The 23,311-nt window shown below is 46.4% G+C and overlaps 1 protein-coding gene across 1 annotated transcript in view; it reads left to right on the forward strand.

Moving 5' to 3' along the window:
• Positions 1 to 9,647: 9,647 nt before the first annotated feature.
• CD82 (CD82 molecule) overlaps positions 9,648 to 23,311 on the forward strand; it is a 43,711-nt gene continuing 30,047 nt past the window's right edge. The window contains exon 1 of the mRNA XM_067296322.1: positions 9,648 to 9,722. The gene's annotated coding sequence lies outside the window, so the exon portion shown is untranslated. The remainder of the gene's footprint in view (positions 9,723 to 23,311) is intronic.

Here is a 23,311-nt window from a genome sequence, read left to right on the forward strand (position 1 = left end):
TGCCCTTTGACATTGAGAGAAGCTCATCTCTCAGAGAATGCTCACCCGTGGCTCAGCCCAGATGGAGGTGGGATACAAATTTCATTGCCAGCGCTAACCATGAGAAGATTTTCCTGTTTTACCAAAAACCACATTCTCCCATAGTTCCCAGACTACTCAAGTGATGTATAGCTTGGTAATTGCCCTGAAAGATAAGGGAAAGCCTTCTCTGCGGTTACATTTGATATTGGCCCAATGTATGGGATCGTTCAGTGCCGGCTTGGTGGAGGGTGTCTAGAGACAGTGTGTAGTACGCCTCTCTGCCTTCTTCTTCTCACTAGGGAACCTCTGCTGGTGGCAGGCAGGATCCTGAGGACTGCAAATTGCTTTCCCACATCTAACATCCCTTTCATAGCAGCCTTAGTCGGTTTTTGGCATGAGGAGAGTTAAAGACCAGTTTATAGCCACTCTGGAGCCTCCTCTGCAGTGCTGCCACCCTAGAAGAGTGTAAACATCAGGGACAGAAAGGAACTGCTGAGGGTAGCCCAAAAGGGTAGGAGTGAAATCAGGGGTGGGGAGCGGAAAGCCGTGCAAGTGGAAGAGGAAAAAAAACTTCTGAAGAGAGAAACATTCACCCACAAGAAGTGACAGAAACCCCCTTTCGAGGGTCCATTCAAATGACACTGGACAAAACCTCAATCAGTTGACTATTAGAAACTTATGTTGTGGCATGTCCTGCTCACTAGCCAGAACCTCATACAGATTGTCCAGCTCCGTGGTGAATAGGAGAGATAGACAACTTGAGATCTGCAGATAAGAATCCACTGTGCTCGATTTTCCATTTTCTAGAGACAAAGGAGAAATGGGATAATGTAGCCCAAGCCGCACTTCTGTGCTATGAACACTACCGGGCGAGTGGCCGCTAGATGGCATTTACATCCTCAAGCAAACTCACTATCCTACAGCCACAAAAGTCCAGGATGTCCTGCTCATCCCACACAGACAGAGGAAAAGAATTAAATGTTATCTCATCTTCTGCTTTTAGAAAACACTGGAATGCTTTGCAGTTCTTTTGTGTGGCGGATCTGCAATCTGATGAACATTCCTCTGTGATTCTGAACAGATTTAAAAATAAGCTACACACAGATTTTGCAAACTTGCTCTCACTGGTTTCAGTGGACATGTACTAGGGCTGCAGAGAGCATTTATGTGCAAAACAGATTGTAAAAGGAAATATACAGTGCTTTGTTCTCCCACAGGAGGGCTAGTGAATTATTTGGGTAGAACTCACATGAAGTAAGAAGTTATTGGTAGATATTATTTTCCAGATCCTCAGCTGCTGTTATGTGGTATAATTTACTTGTTTATATTAGCTGAGAGTCTAGTCTTCAGGTCTCCTCCAAATGAGAATTAAGCAAGGCACCGAGAGGTCTTTGGAGAAAGGAGTTTTTATTTGTGGGAACTGCCGAACACATTAGATCTAGATCACTTTCTCTCAGAGACTTAATCTCAGAGGAACTGGCAAAACAGAAGAGGTCCAGAAACAGGAGTGAATCAAGCACATTAAGGCATTTGTGCTGTAAGCCACAGACAGTGTTTTCCATGTGTAGCAGAAAACATCTGAAGTCTTTCAAAGCAAAGAGTTTCAGTGTAACTTTTGTCATTGAAAAACTGGCTTGCACTTCATACAAACTGAAAGGGAAGCCAGGCTTGTGGATTCCCCTTTCAAGTCAGTTTAATGTGAAGGTGTTGGATTCTGGTGCAAAAGGGCTTAAATCACCTCCCCCCCCAACAAAAATATTTCCAGTACAATATGAAGAATTAGAGTATTGTACAGGTTTTTTTAACTCTCCCCCATCTTCACTGTTTCTGCCAAGGACAGAGGCTGCATTTTTATTTGATATTGTTTTGAAATCATCCCTTTCAAAAATGCTATTTTGTGCATTCAGTGAAGTAACACTTGTGTTTCATTTGCATGCCTGTAAACTTGTCTAGCACTTGTTAGAGGGCGAGTCAAATCAGCCCTACTCCTCCGTAACACAGATTAGAGCAAGCTGGACAATGAACATTATACTTTTGTCAAAAACCAGCACACAATAATAAATATTTGAATTTCCTCAGCACATTTAAAAACAATGGGGAAAATATATTAGAAGTATAGAAAACCGGGGAGGGAGGGAAAGAAAGCGTTTCACATTTTGTTAGTTCTATACCTTGTTAATCACCATGGGATTTTGCTGCCCAATTGAAATTTCGGGGTACTTCTACAATGAAAATAACAAGAACAAATAATAGTCCCCCAACAGTGCAATACTGGAGATCCAGCCCCAGATTTGAGACTAAAGAGAGACACCAAGTGGGGAGAAAGGCACATGACCAGTTGCAAGTCATAGTGGGCCTCAAGGACTTAATTTCCACTGTTGTCTCATGTGGTTCACCGCAGTTTTACATGCATAACTGTGTGAACCAGGAAAGCATTTTGGCACCTTACTGCCCATGTGGGCATTAAAACATGTATCTGGGTGAGAAAGAGTGAGGGTGGCAAAGGTGGAAAATAGATTCCTTTCAATGCAAGATTTGAAATTGGCTCTATTTGGCAAGGTACTTAGATCAAACTATAATCCAAGGGCATAATGGAAATTTTTCTCAGCCTCTGAACAGTCATGTCTCTAGGTCTCCAAGCTATTATCTCCTCTTTATGGGTTGCATTTCCAGGTTTACTATTTTAGGAACAGAAATCATTCCCAGCTCCACTAAATTGGCTCTGATGCCAATTCTGTTCTTCCTTCTTGAATGACAGGGGCAAATCCATGCAATTTTGCATTCAAGATACTGTCTCAGAAGGAAATGGGTCTTATTACCAGTGATCTGGCACCTTCTTCCTACTGTGCAGAAAAATACACATATGCACCAGCCAGCCTCACCTCAGAAACACTGTAATGGAAAGATATTATGCAAAATAGCTCTAATCTTGTGGGAGTGGAGGAAACTTGTGGTGCTCTGGGATTTCATAACCTCTGAATGCAAAGCTGGACATAAAATCCAGAATGTCACTGAAATTTGTAAGTAATAGATCAAAACAAGGTTATAAGTGGAACCTACTGTGCTCAAGCTGCCTTTAGAAACAAAATCCTACTTGGGTCCTGGGGGAATGGTGGATAGTCTTGTTGCCTTCTGAACAGAAGGTTTTGATTTAAGGTAGGATGTCTCCTGCAAAAGGCACAAGCAAGATGCCTTGCTTAGCCAGAGGAAGAGAGCACACTGGGACAAGCAGAGTGTTCCTGTATAAAAGGAGGAAGGAAGATCTTGGTGCCTAGTATGAAAGCCTCAGGAGTTAGATTAAGTTCTTCAGATGTTCATCCATATCTCTACATATTTAAAAGGACTGAGTGCTTTCTCTGAATGCTACCTCTTTGGAAGTGCATCTCTGGTTGCTAAAGATGACTGCAAAGGTTGAAAAGATGATTGTAAAATCTGGTTAATTGCTAACTCCATTAAGTTCCACAAAGTCACACTATGGATGTCCTTAGCCCAGGTATGCCCAGGTACTGAACAGAGCTCAGCAACACAAGTAAGAGTTCCTTAGTGATGGGGATGCTTCTTTGAAACTGATCTGGCATCTCCTCATGGTCTCAGCTCAATCCAAAGATACCTGTGACCTGCTCACATTCTGTGAAAGACTTTCTGAGATTTTTTTCTATGGGAAATAAAAAAAAAAAATGGGGGGAGAAATTTTGGGAAGCACAGGATGGCAAATCTTGATACACCTTGTTCCATCAAGTTTCCCATCCCAAAGGTCAGATAAATACCCGGTTCAAGGTGAGACATGCTCTCATACTTGTCAATGCTCAATGGATCACAAAAACCTAGACTTCAGAAGTCCCAAAGTCAGTGCCTAGGGAGACACATCCCTGGATGTGTTATATTTTTCAATACCCGTGGAGGGGAAGCAGTTTTCTTTTGCAAAACACTGCATTTGGGCACTCAATCACTTCTGTAAGAGTCAGCTATGAGGGGTCCCCGCAGGGTCCAAACCAGAGAAGCTACAGAGGAAGCTGCTCCTCAGTTATGCCGCGGCTCTGGGGGGACAGTCTCCCTTTGGCTTGTCCAGGTCTAACTTCTGCTGGAAATTTTCAATTGCCTGCATTTCTCACTGCAGCCAGGGGAGGGCAACTGGTCATTAGGAGAAGTAAATCAGTTGGCTAAAGTTGTTCACTTAGAGATTCTAAAACAGAGTAACAACTCAGAAATGTTAAAAATAATTAGTCCTGAAAGGGAACAGACCACTTTAAAATCATGCCTTTTAATAAACCAGTTATTTTCCCTAATGTAAATTAAACTAGTTTTGAATTCATTCTTAATTTTCACAGTTCAATTTTAAATCTTTTTTCTCCACTTGCCCCCAAACCCCAGCAATCACTGCATTTTTATTGCTGTTTCACTTTAACTACTATTTTTTTTGTATATGACTAATCCACATCCTAATTTTGCTAATAAAATTACAGCTTTCAGCAAATACAAGGAGAGAGTTCCACTTATAGTGCTATAAAAGCACTTTTACCAATATTAGATTTGATAAAATCTGTAATCAATTCTGCTTTTGTATTCTTTTTATTTTATGCTATGTTATTAAAGAAAAACTAACTGTGGATCATAGGCTGTTTGGCCATGTTTTTCATAGCCTAGAATTTAAACAGAACAAATATTGCAACTCTTAGCTCTATTTTGAAGTCATTCCTCCTTATAATAGCAACTTCAAAAGTGCATTTTTTAAAAGTTAGGCAGTTTGCATTGATAATTACTCAGTAACACTCCTCACTATCACATGACCCCCTCAATGCACAACCCTGTCAGAATAGAAATCCTTCCCCTTTTAGAGTCATAATAATGTGTGGCTAATTCAAGGACTTTTTCAGGGGAATTAAATATGCAGACATAATGAATCCACATACGTTTTCCTCTTTCTCTTAAATTCTGTTTTTCCTAATGGCAAGCATTCACTCTGAGACTGCTTTATACTGCCCTAGCGCAGTAACAGCTAGTTCAGTAACTGCTACAACAGTGAAAGCACTAGACCAGGATTGATTTCCTGCTCTGATACACATGACATTGGGCAAGCAACCTGTGCTGGCTCAACCTCAGTCCCCTTCTTCTCAGAGAAGGTCTGAGAATAGAGTAAAGCAGCTTGGTCCCTTCTACCCTGCAGCTTGCTACGTAACAGTAGCCCTGAGAGCTTTCATCCCTGCTTCATGGAGAGCTGTGAAGCACAGCCTGCGCACAAAAATGCAGGAACTTGCTTGCTTGCTTGCATCCCACCAGCCAGGCATAGTTTTACCAAAAGAGAATGAGGGGGCTGTAGCTGCCTCCGCCTCTTCAGTAGCTGCCCATGCGGTACCTGTGTTTCTCATCGCAAAGCAGAAGGGCTCTGAGGACTGTGCAGTTTCCCGTAGCCCCAAACAGGGCTGCAACTGGCCCTAAAGGCACAACAAAGCCAGGTTCATGCAAGGCACCCATATTCCACTGTGCCCGAAGGAGAGCTCGTGTACAAACGGCTCTGGACCTGTAACAGTCTGCATCCCAGCCAGTCGGACTGGTGTGCAAAGATTCCCTGTGTTTATCCACGGAATAGTCCATCACTCAGTTGGCTAAAGAGATTAATTACTTCTAATAAGAAAGAATTCATTTAACAGGGAATGGTTGTTTTGTTTGAAAAGAAGATGACCCAAGACAATAATAGATTGCTTGGCTGAATGACCTATTGGCTGATACCTGGCTGCCTTTGAAACGGTCTTTGGAATTACATGCCGCATAATGGTGGGTTTCTCCATTCTGTGTGTTTTCTTACAGACATTTTTGTCTAATCACTAGCTGAGAATCCAGCCTACTGTGTATGTTGTAAAAGATGCTGTTTATACTTGGGCTTTTAGTTTACCATCTGTGCACAGTTCAGCTGCAGTATCTCTGTAGATCTGTTTCTTCTCTGCCAACTCCCTGTTGCAAGCCTTCAGAAGACGTGACTCACTTCAGACTTTCCAATAAAATTCTAGCTCTTCGCAAACTCTCTTTTAAACCTATCTCCCGTTCACAGCAAACTCAGTGATATAGACTTAATGCTTTTCTACAGACTCACTGATTCATATCCAAGTGGCACTGAAGCATAGCTAGTTATACATGCAGTCACTGATGCATATATACCTCTGCACTGCCCTTGCTAACATATATCCTATTCTTAAAGCCATTGACACAAATTCATTCAGGCACTGGAGCTGCTGGCACGTAAACAATCCATTTGCACTACGACTTGCAATCACTTTTTATTTTAAAACCATTTTCTTTAAAAACCAGCCTTTGCACTAATCCTTGGGGAGAATATTTTGAGCCTAGACTTCCTTCCTCAAATAGGACACTTCTTGTAAGAATCAGAAACAAGCTATATGCTCAGTACTTGTAGGCTCAGATACTCAGCCATTGCACAGATGAAGAAGACTGTATGTAAGGACAGGCAGACACAACTGTTCCTGACTCAAGGATCCTTTTACCTTTATTTACCTTTATGGGTAAACACTCTGGGTTACAGAGCTCTGGCATAAGCCTGACTGTGTGTTTAGCTTATTAATGGGGGAGGGAGAGAAAGAGAGAGAGAAAGGGAGGGAGAGGGAGAAAGGAAGGAAAAAGTATTCTCAAAATTTTGTTTGAGAATAGGAGTATTTTTACTCAAGGTTAATTCTGCTTGAAAAGAGATGCTGGAATGTTACAAATTTCCAGAAAGACAGGTAGAATCCTAGTCCCCAAGACAGGTTGTAATTGGGTTTTCAGACACTGTCCTAAATAACTCTGAGGCAAAATTTTTTCTGGTCTTAGATGAACAACTGCAGGCCTTACAACTCTTCTGCTAACAGAAAGGAGCCTGAGTGAGGTTAGATTTATGAGGCAGTTTGCAGGCCTGGTATTTCTGTGGACAGCTGCAGAAATAGGGATGATAAAGCCACACCTATAAAAGCCCCTGCACAGAGAGTGAGTCATTCATTTCACTTCCACCTTATCCTCTCTGTTTTGCTTCGGCACCTGCATTTCAAGCACCTCTCCCTCTCTGAGTCCACATACCAGCTGCAGCCGAGCAGCTTGCACTTCCCTAGTCCACTCCTACTTCCCGGTGCCACAGAGGAGGGCACGGCAACGGAGGTGTGCTGCATGCAAGGTGTGTGCCACTCCATGGTACCTGTTCTACAGGCACAGCCCAGGCCCTCAGCCCCTTCTTTCTCACATTGTTCAAGACACATGAAGGGGGCAGTTGTTGTGGCCTACTTTTGTCCATTACATGACCACATGTCCATCCTGCCGAGAATGTGAGGCATCTGCAAGATAATATACAGACAAGTGGGAAAGCTGCTGAGAACCCCTGCTGCAAAACGCAAGAAGGATTATGGTTAATCTTGATACGAAAGAAGAAGGATTGTTTGCAGACCCTGAGAGCTGCAGGGAAAGATTTGAACTGGGGGGTTCTGAATGTAGGAATTAAAGCCAAGTGCATGCAATGAATAAAGCACAGCCTAGAAAGGGACCTTTTAAAAATCTTTTCTTCAAAGTCTGGTGACATAGTGAGCAATTATCCTGCAGGCACAGAATGAGGATTGAGAAGCATCTTGTTTGACAAAGGATAGAGTAAGACTGCCACTGTAAACACTTCTCAGTACTGAGGCCAAACTGGATTTTGCTACCCCAGAAATGAGGACTGGGGCTTTGAGTTGTATGAGCTTGCACCTCCTCCTTTTGCCAGGACAAAGGAAAATATATGTGAGGAGTGCTGCTCCTCAGGAGGGTATGAGGGACCTCCTGTTCCTCCCTAATAGTTGCTGCTGTCCCATTTACCCAAATTTCTTCTTTAGTCATAGCAGCAGTCAGCTTGGCTTTCCCAAAGTTTGACACAAGCAAAGTAGGCAGCAGGGTCATGGCAATTTTGCTGCTCAAAACAACGAGCTACCCTAGTAAATTCTTATTTCACTGGCATCTAGAGCTGTGCCTGTGTGATGCTGTAATATTAAGCATAGATTCAAAAAATGTTAGAGGCAGCCTCCTATCCCAGGTAGCTCTACCACCACAATGCACAGTGACCAGTTTGCTTTAAACTCTTCTGTTGATCTTTGATTCAAAAAGAAGAAGGAATTGGGACAGGGTGAGAAAGGCCACAGAAAGCTCTCATTGGTGTTGCAGCTGTTGCTCCAAAGGAAAAACAAACAGCACTGCTACCAATGCTTGTACCACCCAGTTAAGTGCTAGTTATGTGACATGGGCACAGGCATAAAAAGAGTAATGCTCTAGAATGAAAACGAATAATTTGAGTGAAGGAGTGGGGGAGAGAGGCAGGGGAATATTCCTGCTTCTTCAAAATTTATCGCAGACTCTTACCTGCCCCTAATTTGGTTTTAGGTTTGGCTTGGCTGATTTGGTTTTAATATCTTTTAAATGGGGGATTTAAAGAGGATCACATTATTATTACTATTAGATGGCCTTATTACTATCATTTTTTACTTCTATTCTGCCAGGAAATGAGAGGCAAGGTCCCACTGGGCTGCGCATTACACGCACAGAGAACGCAGACACATGCTGCAAGCTTGCTACCTGCCTTGGGCAGCGGATGCAACAGACAGAATGGGGAAGCCCAGGGAAACAATGCAACGGCACTGGTCAGCAGAGTAAAGAGCAGTCACAGCACACCAGCACCTCACCACTGTCACATCTCTGTAATCACTGGGGCAAGCAAGCCAGCAAGAGCTTAATGGGGCTGGGAACAACGAGGCAGTCCTGCTGATGTTCACAGGCTTCAGCAGAACTGCCCGTGGAAAGATCTTTGAGTGGGTCATCAGGGCTGACTTCATCTGGCAGACAACCACAGTGTGCATCTTGCACGCACAGTAGCCTTAAGTATCAAGGTACATATGTTCCCATGTGATTGATCAAAGCTGTAGAAGAGGAAGTAGCAGTAAAGACCCAACAGTTGAGGAGGATCCGCAGGAACTTCATCTCAGAGGAGAAAAGCTAAGGATGTATTATTTTGTGTGAGAAGCACACGCAATGGGGTGTGATGACCTAGCGAGATGATCGCACCGCAAGAGGGTAACAGAAGATTTCCTGGGGTGAGGGGGTTACACCGAAGCGTGACTGCACCCCCTGCTGACGAGCCGGCCCAGCCTCGAACCAGCGCAGCTCCCGGCGCTGCAGCCCAGGCCGTGGACAGGCTAGCAGGGGGCAAGGGCTCGGAGAGCAGCGCGGGAGCCGCGCCACGTACGCCGACAGCCGGGGGGCCAGGGAAGGAAATCGGGGGCCTTCCGCTGCTCCCCCGCCTCGCCTCGCCCCGCCTCGGAGGCCCACAGGGCCGCCCCAGGCCTTGCGGGGCAGGAGGGAGCGAGGCCGGAGCTGCTGCCCGAGGGGCAGCTCCTGCCCTGGGGGGCGGCGGTGGCCTCCGCCGGCGCCAGCGCGGCCCGAGCCCGCCCGGCTCCGCACGGAGAGCGCGGCGCCCGCGGAGGCCGCGTGGCGGCGGCGGCGGCGGCGGCCCCGAGCCGTGAGGGGGGGGGCGCGGCGGGGCGGGGGCGCCGCCCTGGGGCGGGCTCAGCGCAGCCGCTGCCCCGCCCCCCCGCGCCGCCGCGCCGCGAGGGGGGCCGGGCCACATCGGCGGAGCGAGCGCGGACGGGCGGGCAGGCAGGCAGGCAGGCGGGCGGGCGGCGGAGCCGAGCCGAGCCGAGCAGGTAAGGGCGCTGCGGCCGCTGCGGCTCCGCGGGCCCGGGCAGCGGGGGGCGGCGGCAGGCGGGGGGCGGCCGCGCGGAGCGGAGCGGAGGGGGCGGCGGGCGGCCGCGCGGAGCGGAGGGGGCGACGGGCTCCCTCGACGACCCCGGCGCCCGCCCCGCCCCGCTCCGCCCGGCCGGAGCTGCGGCGCCCCCCGTCGGCCCGGGGGCTGCGCGGCGCCCGCGGCGCGGCGGCGGGCGGGGGGCGCCGCTGGGGGCAGCACGGCCGGCGCGGCGCGGCGCGGCGCGGGGGGCGGCGGCGGCGGGGATCCCCGCGGCGGGCGGCCCGCGGGACTTCCCGGGGGGTTTCCGCGGGCGGCCGGGCCGGGGAAACCCTCGGCCGGAGGCCGCGCGGGGCTTCCCCGGGCCCTGCGGGGGGGCGGTGCGGCGCGGTGCGGCGGGGGGGGGGGCCCGGAGCGGCTCCCGCCGCCCGCTCGCACCGCTGCCTGCCTGCGCCCCTGCCCTGCGCCCCTTCCGGCTCGGAGAGCGGCGCGCACCTACCTCTCCTCGCCTTTCCTCCCCCGACCCGGGTGGCTTTGCCGTTCCCTGACCTCCTCCAGATTTATTTGTTTATTCTTCTTATTATTTTTTTTTTTGGCAAGTGCCTCGACCTAATAACCTGTCTGCTCCAGGCAGGCATGAATCAGGGAGCGCCTTTCTGCTAGTGTGCGGTGATGGAGCTTTGCACCCAGCCCCTGGCTGCTCCCTCACCTTGCTGAGCGCTGCCTCTCTCTCAGGGGGTCACGGCAGGGTAGGTGCAGCCAGCCTGATGGCTCCTTCTGCCCGTGCTACCGCAGCACCTACGGATCTTGGAGCGATTTCACAGTATTAGAAGCATAGCAAGGCGCTTCTTTGCATGCCCCACTGAGGCTTTGAAAGGTCATCTCACTGTACCCTGATGTTCCCGAGGAGGAGAGGACCTCTTTCTTGTTCCTTGGGCTTTTGATTAGTGTGTAGGCAAAGGAGTTGTCTTTCTTGGGTGTAATTCCTGTTTGTTCGCAGCTCATGTGCATGCCTGTGTGTCAGAGTCAACACTTTTAAATCAGTGGGTGAGTTTTGATCCTCTTGTGTGGTCAATATATGGCCTAAAAAGTCATGGTGTTGGTTGTGATGGACTTGACACCATGCAGGAACAAGTCCTACTGACCAGGCTTTTAGTTGTGTAACATAGTCTTTCAGGGTTAAAAGCAATTTTAGTGGAATGAACGTGCCTTAGTTGTGTACTGGTGAGAGTTGGGCGATACCACTGTCTTCAATAGGATTTTGTCTTGATTCATTTCTGAGACTTGGATTAAATGTATCTGTAGAGATCTTAACCCCATTATGACTAGAAAAATCTGGTGACTACAAAAGTCTGGTGCTGGTCCAGGCTGCTGTGTTGTGTGGGATTTTTCTGTTTTTGTTTTTAAGATACCAGTGAGAAGAATTCATGCATTTCAACAGCTAGACCTTGGCTGTGAATTGTCTTGCAACGTGACTGTTAACAAGTCTGTTAATCCAAGGATAAGGACTTGTTACAACCCAGATATGCCACGTCTGCTGTAGAGCCTAGAAGTTCTGTGTATGCTTTAAACATAAAATGGAGCTCTCAGTACAAAAAAAACGCACCCTGGAATCTAAACATTGGCTTCAGTGTGTTCATAAACTGAATATAGCTAGTTTAGATAATGTGTTCCTGTGTCTTGGACCAACTCTGGCATTTCCATCTTGTTCATGAGGTCAGAGCTTGAAACTTTAATAGCCCTCCAGGTGAGGGACTGGGTGCCTCATTGAAGTGCTATCTCTGAGGTAGTGTTTGGGGCAGAAGAGCAGTTCTCAGAGTTGTAGGTGCTGCTAGCTGTGATGTAGGTTTCCTGGGACATAAGCTCCTGAGAACGCCCATGGAGCTCTGTGTGAGTGAGAGCATGAGACTGGAGAGTGCTGCCTTGAAACCTGGGGTTAGTGATACTTCCTTTCCACATAAGACTTTTTATTTTTTTTCTCCTTTCTCAGGCACTCTATGCTTGAGAAAATCTGTCTTTTCAAAGCCTGAGGCTTGAGTGTGGCAGTGTGAGCGTGGCAGTGTGATACTTGCTTCCTATCTGAGAACCTTACACCAGAACTGGGTGGCTAGGATCCTGCAGTCTGATGCCTTTTGGTGAACACAGGGTCCAGTTGTGGAATCACTGGTCTGATGGCCTAGAGAGTGGCGGCTGGTGGGAGGAGCCATCTCAGAAGTATGCTGCCATATGTTGATGTGAAGATAAACATATGATGAACAAACTGTAAAAATGACAAGTTACTTAGGTCTTGCTTAATGCTTTGTAAATACAAAATGGGACGGAACATTGGCAGCTGAATCAGTGACATTCAAATTCCAAGGCATGTGCAGTGGCAGTATTGTCAGGGTCCTATTGGTGGACCTGTTTGTGGTTGCTGCAGTGGGGATAGCTTCTATGTTCCTGCATGTTTCTGGTTATTTGGTTGGAGCAAGAATTTCTACACCTCTGGTTAAATTTCTTTGAATAATTGCTCATGTACGCTTGCTCACATTGGGCTGCCACACCTGTGAAAAGGACCTTTGCCAATTGCTCTTCAAGTCAAGATGCAGATTTGGAGTGGCTCAAAGAAGTAAATAGCTTTTCCTCACTCCTAACTTTCTTTAACACCCTTTTCCTAGAAGGATCTTGCTTCCAAAATAGTTTTGCTCAGTGGAGCCTCTCTGGGTCTGAACCCAGCTCAGTTAGAGTTCCTCCACTCTTGCAAATGCCCTGTGGATGGTGCGTACTGGGCCTGGGGCTGGGAGGAAAACCTCTTCTCCATATTGCAGGGCAGAGGCAGCTGGGTGAAGCCCTGCAGCATTCGCTCGGCTTGTTACCTGTATGTGACAGAAATAGAAAAGGCAAGCTCAATGCTTGGAGAAAGCTTTCCCCTTAGGCAATCTCTATCCTACTGCACAGAAGCTCCTCCCTTAAGAGGATTTAGCAGCTTTAATGATGCAGCTCATCTGGACTCTCTTCATTCCTGTTGTCGTGTTTATTTTAGTTCTCAGGGGACAGACAGGTGTAACGTGACCCACAACCATTAGCTGGTGCAGGAGATCCTCTAAAACAGGAGCACTGTGTCTGCATCCACTTCTAGATCTGGAGTCTTCACGTATAAAAAAGTGTAAGCGTGGTCCACTGCAGCTCTCAGCTTTGATGGGCTAAGAAGTAAACTACCCTCTTGCACCAATACGTCTGTTTGGGGTACATAGAATCGGAGCCTTCTGCAGGGAAGTAATTGGACGCATGCACAAAACGGGCTACATGAGCCACCTTCCCTTCAGGAACTGTTTAATGAGCTACAACCATTACCTAATAACCTCCACCTCTGCCTGGTGCAGGTGTATTCTCAAAGAGGGAATTAAATGAAGGAAAGGCTAAAAATTGCAGGCTGTCTCTTGGCATGGTATGAAATTAATACGTGAGGCACAGCAAACAGCAGTGATTCCTCAATGGTCCGTAGGTTGCGGTGGAGCCTGTTTGTTGCTCGGCTCTGTGCTCTGTTTAAAGCTGTTTGTGGATTATCAGGGCTCAGAGGCACTGAGGTAGTTAATGGCTGACTCGAGCCTAGGCAGGGTGATAACCAAAACACAAGGATGAGCATACTGGAGATTGCTTAAATCATTGTTTGCATGTGCTGACAGATTCAGAGCCAATGAATTTCCTGGAAAAAGATGAGGCATTACTGTGGGCAGTCCTAGAAAAGGGACTATCACTAGATGATAGCAGAAAAAGTGAAGAAAATATTAGCCTGTCAAGATGGGGACTGGGACTGGATAACACTGTGGTGCAGCCTGTCTCTGTGGCCAAGCGTATGTCCTCTCAGATGTGGCAGAGCTACAGAAGCCCAACTGTTCAGGGCACATTCGAGGTTAATATGGGAGGGTTGGTAGCAGGAGGAAAGAAAATTAAGCCAAAGACAGGCTTTCTCCTGTGAAAAGAGGCACAAACATCAACTGTCTGGTTGGCTGTTCGATTTCTTTTATCTCCTTGATGAAACTTTAGAACTGGGACAACAGCAATTAAAAGCAAGTCAAATGAAAGTGCATTTCATGTATTTAATTTCTGAAATTTACTGCTAAGTACTACTAAGGTAAATAGCCTCTCTCTAAGGAGCCCAGCAGCTGGGAAGGGCCAGCTCTCATCTGCCATAAGGAGTGTTGTAAATAGCAAATACTACTAGTCCTTTGCCTCAGGGCGCTGCCTGGCTGCTGGCTCATCCCCAGTTTTGTTTCAGTTTCCTTGCAGCACAGCCTTGTGCAAACAGGTGCATAAGGAAAGTGTTTTACCCTTTACTGCAAAATTGTTGTCAGACTGCAAGCAGACCACTGATCTCTTCCAGTATGATGATAATCCCATGTCCATGTGCATTAAAGAAATGCTGATCTGGAAAGAGCTATATGTTAGGATAGCCAGCAGCCCAGAGATTTGAAGTTACATAATGCAGAATTCCCCTCATAGGTAAAAATAATCCCAGTTAAGGTATAAGGAAGTGTCTCATACACAAGCAAAGACAGGCATAAGACTTCAAAGCTATGGTTTATGCACGTTGAACTATGCTGTCCTTCTCACAGCTGGAATTTACTGTAATCAGTCCCTTCTGCTGCTGCTTCCTATTAGTTGCCCTGGAGGCAGTTTGGGAAAGGGGGAGGAGAGGAACTAGCTCACAGTGATTTGCATACCTGGGCAGTAACTTTCCGTAAAGTGGTTTTACCTGTTGATTGGTAACAAAGGAGTCTGTTTCCCAGGGCTGCCCTAGAGAAGGGGTTGCGGTCACTCAGTGTCTGTCTCTTCCAACAACACTGTGCTTGGGCTGCTGCCTCTGCTCGTAGTGAGTCGCTGTGTCCTACCTGCGGTGGGCTTGGGGGGTGGGGGGAGGCGCTTCTGAAGAGTTCAGTGTATGGAGAGACTTGGTGCAATGGATCGTCTTGTCTTAAAGTCAACTCATTCCAACCTTAATTTCTGTTGGGCCATGGTACCAGAACAACACTGGTTTGAGAAAATTTCCTCTAGAATTTTTCTGCTTTGGAGGATTCTGAAGTGTGCATGTGTCTCAGCCTATGCTCTGTTGGTGCTGGAGTTCAGGAATTGCACACAAAGCAGATGTTGAAGTGACATTTTGGCACTTTCCTAGTACTCCAAGGGCTGCTGCTATCATTCCATAATATAAGAACATGCAAATCTTAAGCACCCAGAGCCAGAATGTCTCCTATGATAGATTATTAGCAATTTGCTTGAGAGTCAATGGTGAAATCTAAATTAATTAGAGAAACTACTGTTGCATAAAGTGGCTGAATACTGATTTACACTCTAGTTAGACCTTTCCAGGGAAGATTCTGTACCTTTAATGGCATTTCAGTTTCTGTGTTGCTAGGTGCACCAGTCTTAGAGGCAAAAATATCCCTGCCAGGAATGTTTTATTCCCTTCTCACTTGATTTTTCTGATTTCTCCTTGGTCCTGCAACTGGTTTACTTCACATTTTTTGGAATGTGAGGGGCGTGCATTATGTGTGAACATGAATTAGAGGGGATCTTTATTCAGTGGTGTGACTATCAAATGTTTTTCTTGAACTAACATGCCTGGGTTTCTAAGGGTATCAGGCAAACTGCTGTGTTTATCTCCTTGCTGCTTGTAATCAACTAATCTGTAGACTTCTTTACCCAAAAGGATGTCATTCTGGCTGGTGTGCTGATAGGACACCGCTTCTAATATTGCTATTATAATTGTGTGTTGAATCTGAGGCTTGTTTCCTGCTGGCAGCGTGCTACAATCAAAGCATCCTCTTGACCCCTGTGGAGCTGGTCATGTGTGTCAGCACAGACTGAAGTCACTGGGGATGAGTCAGTCTTGAGTGGCTTCACTGGAACACCCTCAACTTCCCAGTGAGGCTGGGTTGTGTCATTTCACCAAGAGAAGTGTTTTGTGTCTCCTCACTCCCATTTTTCTGTCTGTTGATTACCAAGTTAGGCTTCTCTCTCACTGTTAACAGACGTATGAATACAATATATTGTGCTGGACTGAAGTTGAGGAGGTCACTGTCCTGCAGGTCAGCAAGGCTTAGTTTTCCCCTGCTGTTGTCATGAATTCTGGACTGATGCAGCAGAGACTGCAACTCTGTTCATTGTTTCACAGCATCTCTGCTAGATGTTTGGAGAAACTGGGGCCTTGAAAGGCAGGCAGCAATTCTAATTATGTTCATCTCCAAAGTGTCTCTTCCAAAAAAAACCTGACCAAATGAAAAACAGCCTTGCTGAGGCATGTACCTTTCCTAACAGTCTAAGAAGTTGCTGTGCTCTTCTTTGCATTCAGGTCCCTTTCTAATGCAGGCTTTGCAGAGAAACTGCATGGAATAACTGAAGAGCCCTCTAGAGTTGTGCAGTAGATCTGTGTATGCCCTAAGGAAGCTCTTTTAATTAGAGAAGATTCCTACTCAAAAACTCGTGCAAGACAGCTCTTGCTGAGCTGACAGTTGTCTGTAGATCCCAGTTTTGAGGAGAAGCCCTGGTGAACCATATGAAACAGTAAATTGCACAGCCTTTCTTCCTTCTGCTCTTTCTGCCCCTGTGCAGAGTCTGCTGCGAACCTCCCCTGACAAGGACTGTGCAGGAATGCGAAGGAGGGGTGCAGGAATACAATGGGAGTCCCCAGAGAACAATGGCTGTCTGGGGCCATGGCCGTCACAGAGCCCTGGGAACAAAAGGCTGGTGGTGCGGAGGAGTGGGGCCCTGTGGGGCAGGTCAGGCCCTGAAAGCAAGCCTGAGCCCCTGTTTGGGTTCCCTAAGCGGCTACTGCCCCCTCCTCCTCCTGGGAGCAGCAGCCGTGGTGTAGCACAGCACGACACGGATGCTTGTCTGCAGTGGCTGCCCCTTGGCAGATACCATGAGGGCCCACACGTCTCCCCATGTCCCTCTCACCAGTTGCTTCCCAAGAGGAATAACTCCTAGTCTGAATGGAGGAGCTCTGCATGCAGCTAAAATGAGGGGGTGTTTGTGCTTGCTTCTGAGGGGTACTAGATGGGAGAGGTTACCTATGGCTGCTGGCGCCTTTTATGCGGAATACATGTATGGGACTCCTTACATGTCGGAGTTTCCTTTATCACCTGCTCCCTGGGGATAAAGGTGACAGTGTTGCAACTCTTGAGTCCCTGGAACTAAAATGAGGTGAGTGAAATACCGTTACCAAAACAGTGTGTGAATTTCTTAGTGTTGAAAATGGCATCAAATTGGCTGTTACCTCAGCAGAAGAGGCCATTGCAAGGAACGGCTGTTTCAAGGAACAGAAAGCTGCTTTAACATCTGAGTCCAAGACCTCAAAGGCTCCTTTGATGCTGCAGTCTTGCCTGTGGTTTTGGAGCCGGCTTGTTTCTGTGTTCATTCCAATTTCATTGTGTTGTGGCTTCTGAGCCTCCAGGGGAGAGGAGACTGGACTGTCACTGTCCTGGCAGTGGTTTAGGTTTGACCCTGTAGTATAAAAGCAAGTTCCTGCCTTTGTGTAGCTGCGGATAGATAGGGAACTTCTTTTTGTGCTTCTGTTGACCAGCTAATGCTCTCATCTTCCAGATCATCTTCCAGAGTATGTGTAACTAGGTGACTAGGCACCCAGCGTTGTTCCGTGGGAACCTAAACAGTGGCTCTCTACTCACTTTGAAGAGAGGAGGCCTTCACGATGGGGTGTCTGCTGTCAGGAAAAACAGTCTACATAGGGTGTGCAAGCTGAGCCAGGTCATCCTTCATCATAGAAGCAGTCATGCACTCCAGTGCTATCGCATGTTTAATCCTGTGCCCAGTATCTTGGTGGAGAGCCCCATCTACCAAAGCTGCAGTTCATTCAGCTGCACAGCAGCTTCCTGTGGTGGGTGATTCTGCTGTTGGATGTCTTCTGCAGAAGGGGTAGTAGGCAGTGGGAATTTCCTAGTCTGTGTTTTACCCACCCCCTCATTAGGACAGGAGTGTATGTATATTGGGGCAGAGGGAGGCTCCCATCTTGGTCCTTAGCTACCTAGGTATCATGCATAAGACAACTTGGTAATGACACCAAATTATAACAAGTTTGGTGTGATAAAAATTGTAGAACCAATGTGAAGTAGGAAGGGTCTCTTTCAGGGAAGGGGCTGTGGGGGGAAGAGAGCAACATGATGGGAGTGAGGCAAGTTCTCCAAAAAATCTGTCTGCATCCATATTAAAAAGTATTCTTAGCCTGAATCTTAATTCATTGATTTAAGCTGAGACAGGATAGTCCTGCTTTCACCTTCTAATATGGGAGCACTTATCTCTGCATTGAGGCTTACCTGATATTTGTAAATCAGTTGTCTATTCTGGCTGTAAGTTCGTTCTTTTTAAAGAAAACTCTGAACTCTTCCATCCTGTTCTTCTAGTTTTGCTCCGCCAAATAGTCTTCTGAAATATTTGTGCTCTAAATTTAGAAAAGGACAGAAACACACTCAAGAAACCAGAAAAGGCCACCCAGCCTCCCTTGGTTCTGGTTCAGCTTAACCCATTTTCCAGACTGCCATAAGTAGAACGCCATGTATAAATCTAGGGACTCCAAGGAGGCCCTTCCTTTTCCCAGAACAGACCCAGCTTTCAAAATCTTGCTGTCTATGTTAACTGCCAAATTCCTGAGGAACTTAAGCCATATGTCTGTTCCTCTTGGCTTGAGGCAGCCCTGTCCATAACCTACACACGCAGTGGTTGGAAGGATGGATTGATTTTCTTTGGATGGTGTTTGATGGTGGAGTCTTAACTGCAGGTGGCAGATCTGTAACTGAGTAACATTCTTGCATTGCTCCAATTAAGTCTGCTGGGATCACCTGCCTGGTAACACAGCAGTCAGTGGGTTAGCAAAACACCTGCATGCATTGCCTTCTGCTTCAGCTGCCAGGGTTGTCTTCACTGGAGTGAAACCAAAAGCCTTTGACCCTCTCTTCCAGCTGGCTCTGTGCTATCAAGAGGCCCCCTTTGTTTTCCAGCTTTGTCTGCTGAGATTCCTTATTGCAGTATTTCACTTCACAAAATGCTTAGCCTAGAAATGAAGCTGCCTCACTAAAACTTCTGTAACAACTTGTGCTGTGTTACTCTTGCTACTTACAGTGCTGCTCTTTACTGCTGTAAAATTCTTCTTTCTCTTTTTCTCCTTCTTGTAGCAAGGGCTTGGGGAATGAGGTGATTTACCTGTAAAGGTGGGAGGAAAAGGTGGTTCTAGACAACACTGCAGTAAATCTTGGAGACTGTACAGCAGTCCCTGCTGGGACTGACTCTTTCAGAGTATAGCATGAGACTGCTTCAGAGCTATATCCTCAAAGTACTCAGATCAGTGAGGGGTTTGGCTGTTGTGGACAGGTATTGTCAGCTATAAATGCAGGACAATGTGGTATCAAATGGGGGAAAACATGGTTGCAGGGGGATATTCTTGGGCAGAAAGAAATGATTCAAAACATCTGTGCTCTAAAGTCTTGTACTTTGGGGCTCTTCTTGCCCCCAGCCCCCTTTCTGGAAAGAGAGACTGCCTGAAACAGAAGGGGCCCTTTTATCTTGAATTTCTTGTAACAGTGGATTTCTCTCTTTTCATTCATGCCTGCTGGTAGTCTCAAGCAGTATCCATGGCCTCAAACTCAGAATATTGTAAAATATCTGTCCACAGATAGTCTGCGATGACGCTCATCTTGCCAGCAGGCAGACCAAACTCTGCTGAGGTGCAATGTCTCATGTTGAACGTGACCTCAGGACAGTCTGACAGACAGTAATGCTTCTCCTTGGGCAGAAGGCTGTAAGCGCGGAGACTGTGTCCAGCCACAGCCTTTCATGGCTGTGGTACTGTTCTCTTGTGAATCGCTCTGTCCTGTTGAGTTTGGAGATCCCTTGCTTAACTATACCTATCAGCTTCTAGCAAACTGGTTTAGTTTGACTAGGGAGACTTCCCTGCTGAATTTCTTTCCTTGCCCATCCCAATATAAGTGTCTGGGAGAGACCACAAGATACTTTATGCAAGACCCTTGCAGATACCCATGGTTAATATGACACTAGAGGATTTCAGTCCATCTCACAGGCTTCCTGGGTTGCGTCAGGAGGTTCAAATTCCCGGTCCAAGCCTGCTTGGATGGAGCAGGAATCATGTACTTCTAACTCTGGGCATTGGCAGCGAAGCAATAGGGTTCTTTAGGCTTTAGTGAAAGGGCCATGGTTATGGTAGAGTAGATCTTGACTAAGGTTATAGAATAATGATTAAAGCTCCTTATCTACAGTCTTCTACAGTCGTGCATAACAGTGCTGACATACTTGCATGGGAAAAGGAGTGGTTCAATAGCATGAGGAGCTGTAGGCAGTCAGACAGTTGGTGAATGATGAGGATGCTGCAATTAGCAAATGGGATACTTGGTAAAAACAAGATGCCTAAGATGACAAATAGTAAGGAAATTCTTTGTGTGAACAAACCAAAAGTCACACCCCTTTGTGGGCTTGGGCACTTTTCTATGCCAATAGGACTTTTGTGAATTCCTAGACATGCTAGGTCTGCAATACTCCTCTAGTTCTGCTTGATCTGTGAGGCTAAGATGTTAAAACCTTAGGTTCTTCAGATCGGTGTCTTGCTATCAGTGAAGGATCTGATATCACATGCTTTGTATAATTAAAGTAGACTAATAGCCTGTCTCTTTGATTGTTCAGGATAGCTGACTGAATTCTAATGCTGCAGTCATTCAGAATGACATGCCAGAGGGGTCTCTCTTTGCTTGCTGTGTGGCAGTTTTCTTGTTCTTTCTTTCTGCAACTTGAAATACTGTGGATGGGCCCTGGGGGAAAAACTCTTGGGCAGAATCCTGGTGCCAGAAGGTATGTCCACTTCTCAGTGAGCTGGTCGGGCCCAGCAATGTGGGATCTTAAGGCTCTGGTTAGTGGTCAAATTGGCTCAGCAGGGAGACTCCAGCCCAAGAAGAATGAAGGAGTGCTCTTTCCTCCTAGGCTTTTCTGGGTGGAAAATCACTAGTGCTTAGCTTTTAGCAGCCTTTCACTCCAGTTATCAAGTGAACTATTCTAACGTCTGGTGTTGCTGAGAACCAAAGCTCTATTTAGTCCGTCCACGTATCTGTGGAGAAAGGCGTGCAGTCACAAGGCTTAAGAGGGGCAGAGTGGAGGTGGAGAAAGAGGGTGTTTAATTCCTACTCAAGCTGCTAAACTGGGGAAAACTTCTCATTTCTAAAGTTAAACTACTCCTTCTGGTCCCTTACTACATCCTTGATAATTCCTGGAAAGAACCAAAGGAATGGGAAACCTCATTTCCCAGTTAAGGCAGATCCCCGTAACTTCTTGGAAACAGGTTTGGCATGGGTGTTCTTAATTTAAACAGCCTCTAGTTATCTGCCTAGCATCTCAGAAAACGAAAGTAACTGTGAAAAACAGTTTGCTTTGAAAGGAAACTCACCGCGGAAAGTTCTCAGCCCCTTGCACCTTACAGGAGGAGGAGGAGGAGGCAAAAGATAAAAATACTACCTGCTTCCTACTGCAGAATCTGAGAATCTCTGGCACTGTCTCTTAAGCTAGAGAAAAGCTCATATTGGATTTCTGTCCTCTGCCTGTAGAAGTTTCTGAACTGCAGCATCATCTAAATGACTTGGGCAGGGAAGAAAGGCTGCTGCCAGTCTCAGGAAGGCACCAAGCAAAGGGGCATTTGGAGGGGTTTTGTGTAACTCCTCAGATGAGATCTGTTGACCTCTGAGACATCCCTTTCATAAGAAGGGAGGCTTGGGAGCCTGTCCCATGCGTGTTTGTGTGGGGGGTTACCCAAGTGCAAGCAAGGTGCCACTGATCTGTGCCAGCCTCTCCTCCACAGTTAGGAGTGCTGCAGCTTCAGGCGCTGGCCCTGCTCACAAGCTCCTAGTCTCCCTTCCTCCACAGAAGAGAAGGGTGTGGAGCAAGGCAGGGTTGAGGTCTGTGCCTTTGACACAGTAGGTGCTGTTAACAGGAGGAGGGAGCTGGCAGAGGCATCTGTTTCAGAGGTTAAGTTTACAGCAAAACTGCTCCAAGTGAAAAACAAAGCTGAACTAGTTTCATTTTGGAAGCTATTAAAGAGTCAATATAGTCCAGTGACAGAGTTGCCCAACCAGTTTTCTGTAATCAATGCATTTTTACTGCAGCATGTGCTGGTTTTAGTCAGTGCGGACATCTCTTTCTGAACTTCACCTGCAGTGTTTATTTCACAGATAACTTCCTAATATAGGATAATCAAAAAGAGAAAACAAATCCACTCAGCTATACTTCTTGTAGCTTTTTCTTCTGCTTGATATTTCTAGTAAGTGGTGGTTTTTTTTGGGGGGGGGGGAGAAACAGAAGATGTCTGGGACAGTTATTGCCCCCCCCCTTTGGCAGACTTACCTCTGGTCTTACTGTATGGAAAAATTTGCTTAAGTTGGGGAAATAGACTGTCATGCTGTGCAGGCATGAGTGTATAGACTGAAAATAGCAAAAAGTTTCTCAATCTCCCAGTTGTAGGAACTGAAGACCTACTTAAATATTGGCTTTCAAACGTAAGTGTGAGGTCCAGATGTTCTTAAAATCTGATTGCATCCCTTGCAAATATACAGAGCGATGATGGGTCCTTCTAAATACTGCTCTCTGATACCAAAATGTGAGTTGATTTCTATGATGCTGGTTTATAAATATCTGATCACTTCCCCTTAAGCATTGGAGATACATCTCTAAAATACTTTTTTTTTTCTGCCCGCCAAATGCACAACATTTGCTTGCTGCTTAGTTGTAAAACATGCTGAAGAACCTCTGCAATCCTACGCAACTCTAAGGCTGCTTTCTGATTGGTATCTCAACTAGATGACACTGTTACTTGTCAGACTATTAACATAGCAGTATCCTAACTACAGACATCAAACAGAAAAGCTTTGTTTTATCAGGTGCACTGGGAACAGATCTATCTCTGCAGCTTAAGTCAATGCTTCTTCTGAGAAATTAGTCTTTCCAGAAATATTTCTGCAGTACTTGTAGCAATGCTCTTTGCTTTAGTTTATGACTCTTACTACAGGGATAGCAAGCGCTCAGTCCCTGTACGCTTACCTGGGTCTTGGACTTGCAAATGTTTTGCAGGAGGTCATGTTACAGTGTCATTATGCCTGTTGGTGCTCTAACTAGCGAGATCAAAGTTTGTTGACAGTTAAGCATCGTGTTGCAGTTCACAGGCTGATATAGCTATCCCTGCTATCTCTGACTTTGCCCTTTGTGGTGTGCTTTGCCCTCAGCACAATCTCTTCCAGTTAGAAGGCAGTGGTTTCTACTTAAGATAAGAAGCAATTATCTCTTGAATAGATGGAATGAGAGACAAGTTCTGTTTAGCATAAACTTTTTTCCTTGCTGCTGCTTCCTGAACTTGTATTATGCAGAAAGAAATATAGTTTTTACCTTGCCCTGACACTTTCCTCCGAAAAGAAACTATAACCATATACCTACATCTGCATCCACAACAATGGCCTTAGTTGAGAGGGTAATTCTAATTAGCAGCCCTAACTTTTTCCCCCTCAAATCCTACTG

This window comes from Apteryx mantelli, chromosome 4 (assembly GCF_036417845.1).
Source record: "Apteryx mantelli isolate bAptMan1 chromosome 4, bAptMan1.hap1, whole genome shotgun sequence".
Classification (NCBI taxonomy): domain Eukaryota; kingdom Metazoa; phylum Chordata; class Aves; order Apterygiformes; family Apterygidae; genus Apteryx; species Apteryx mantelli.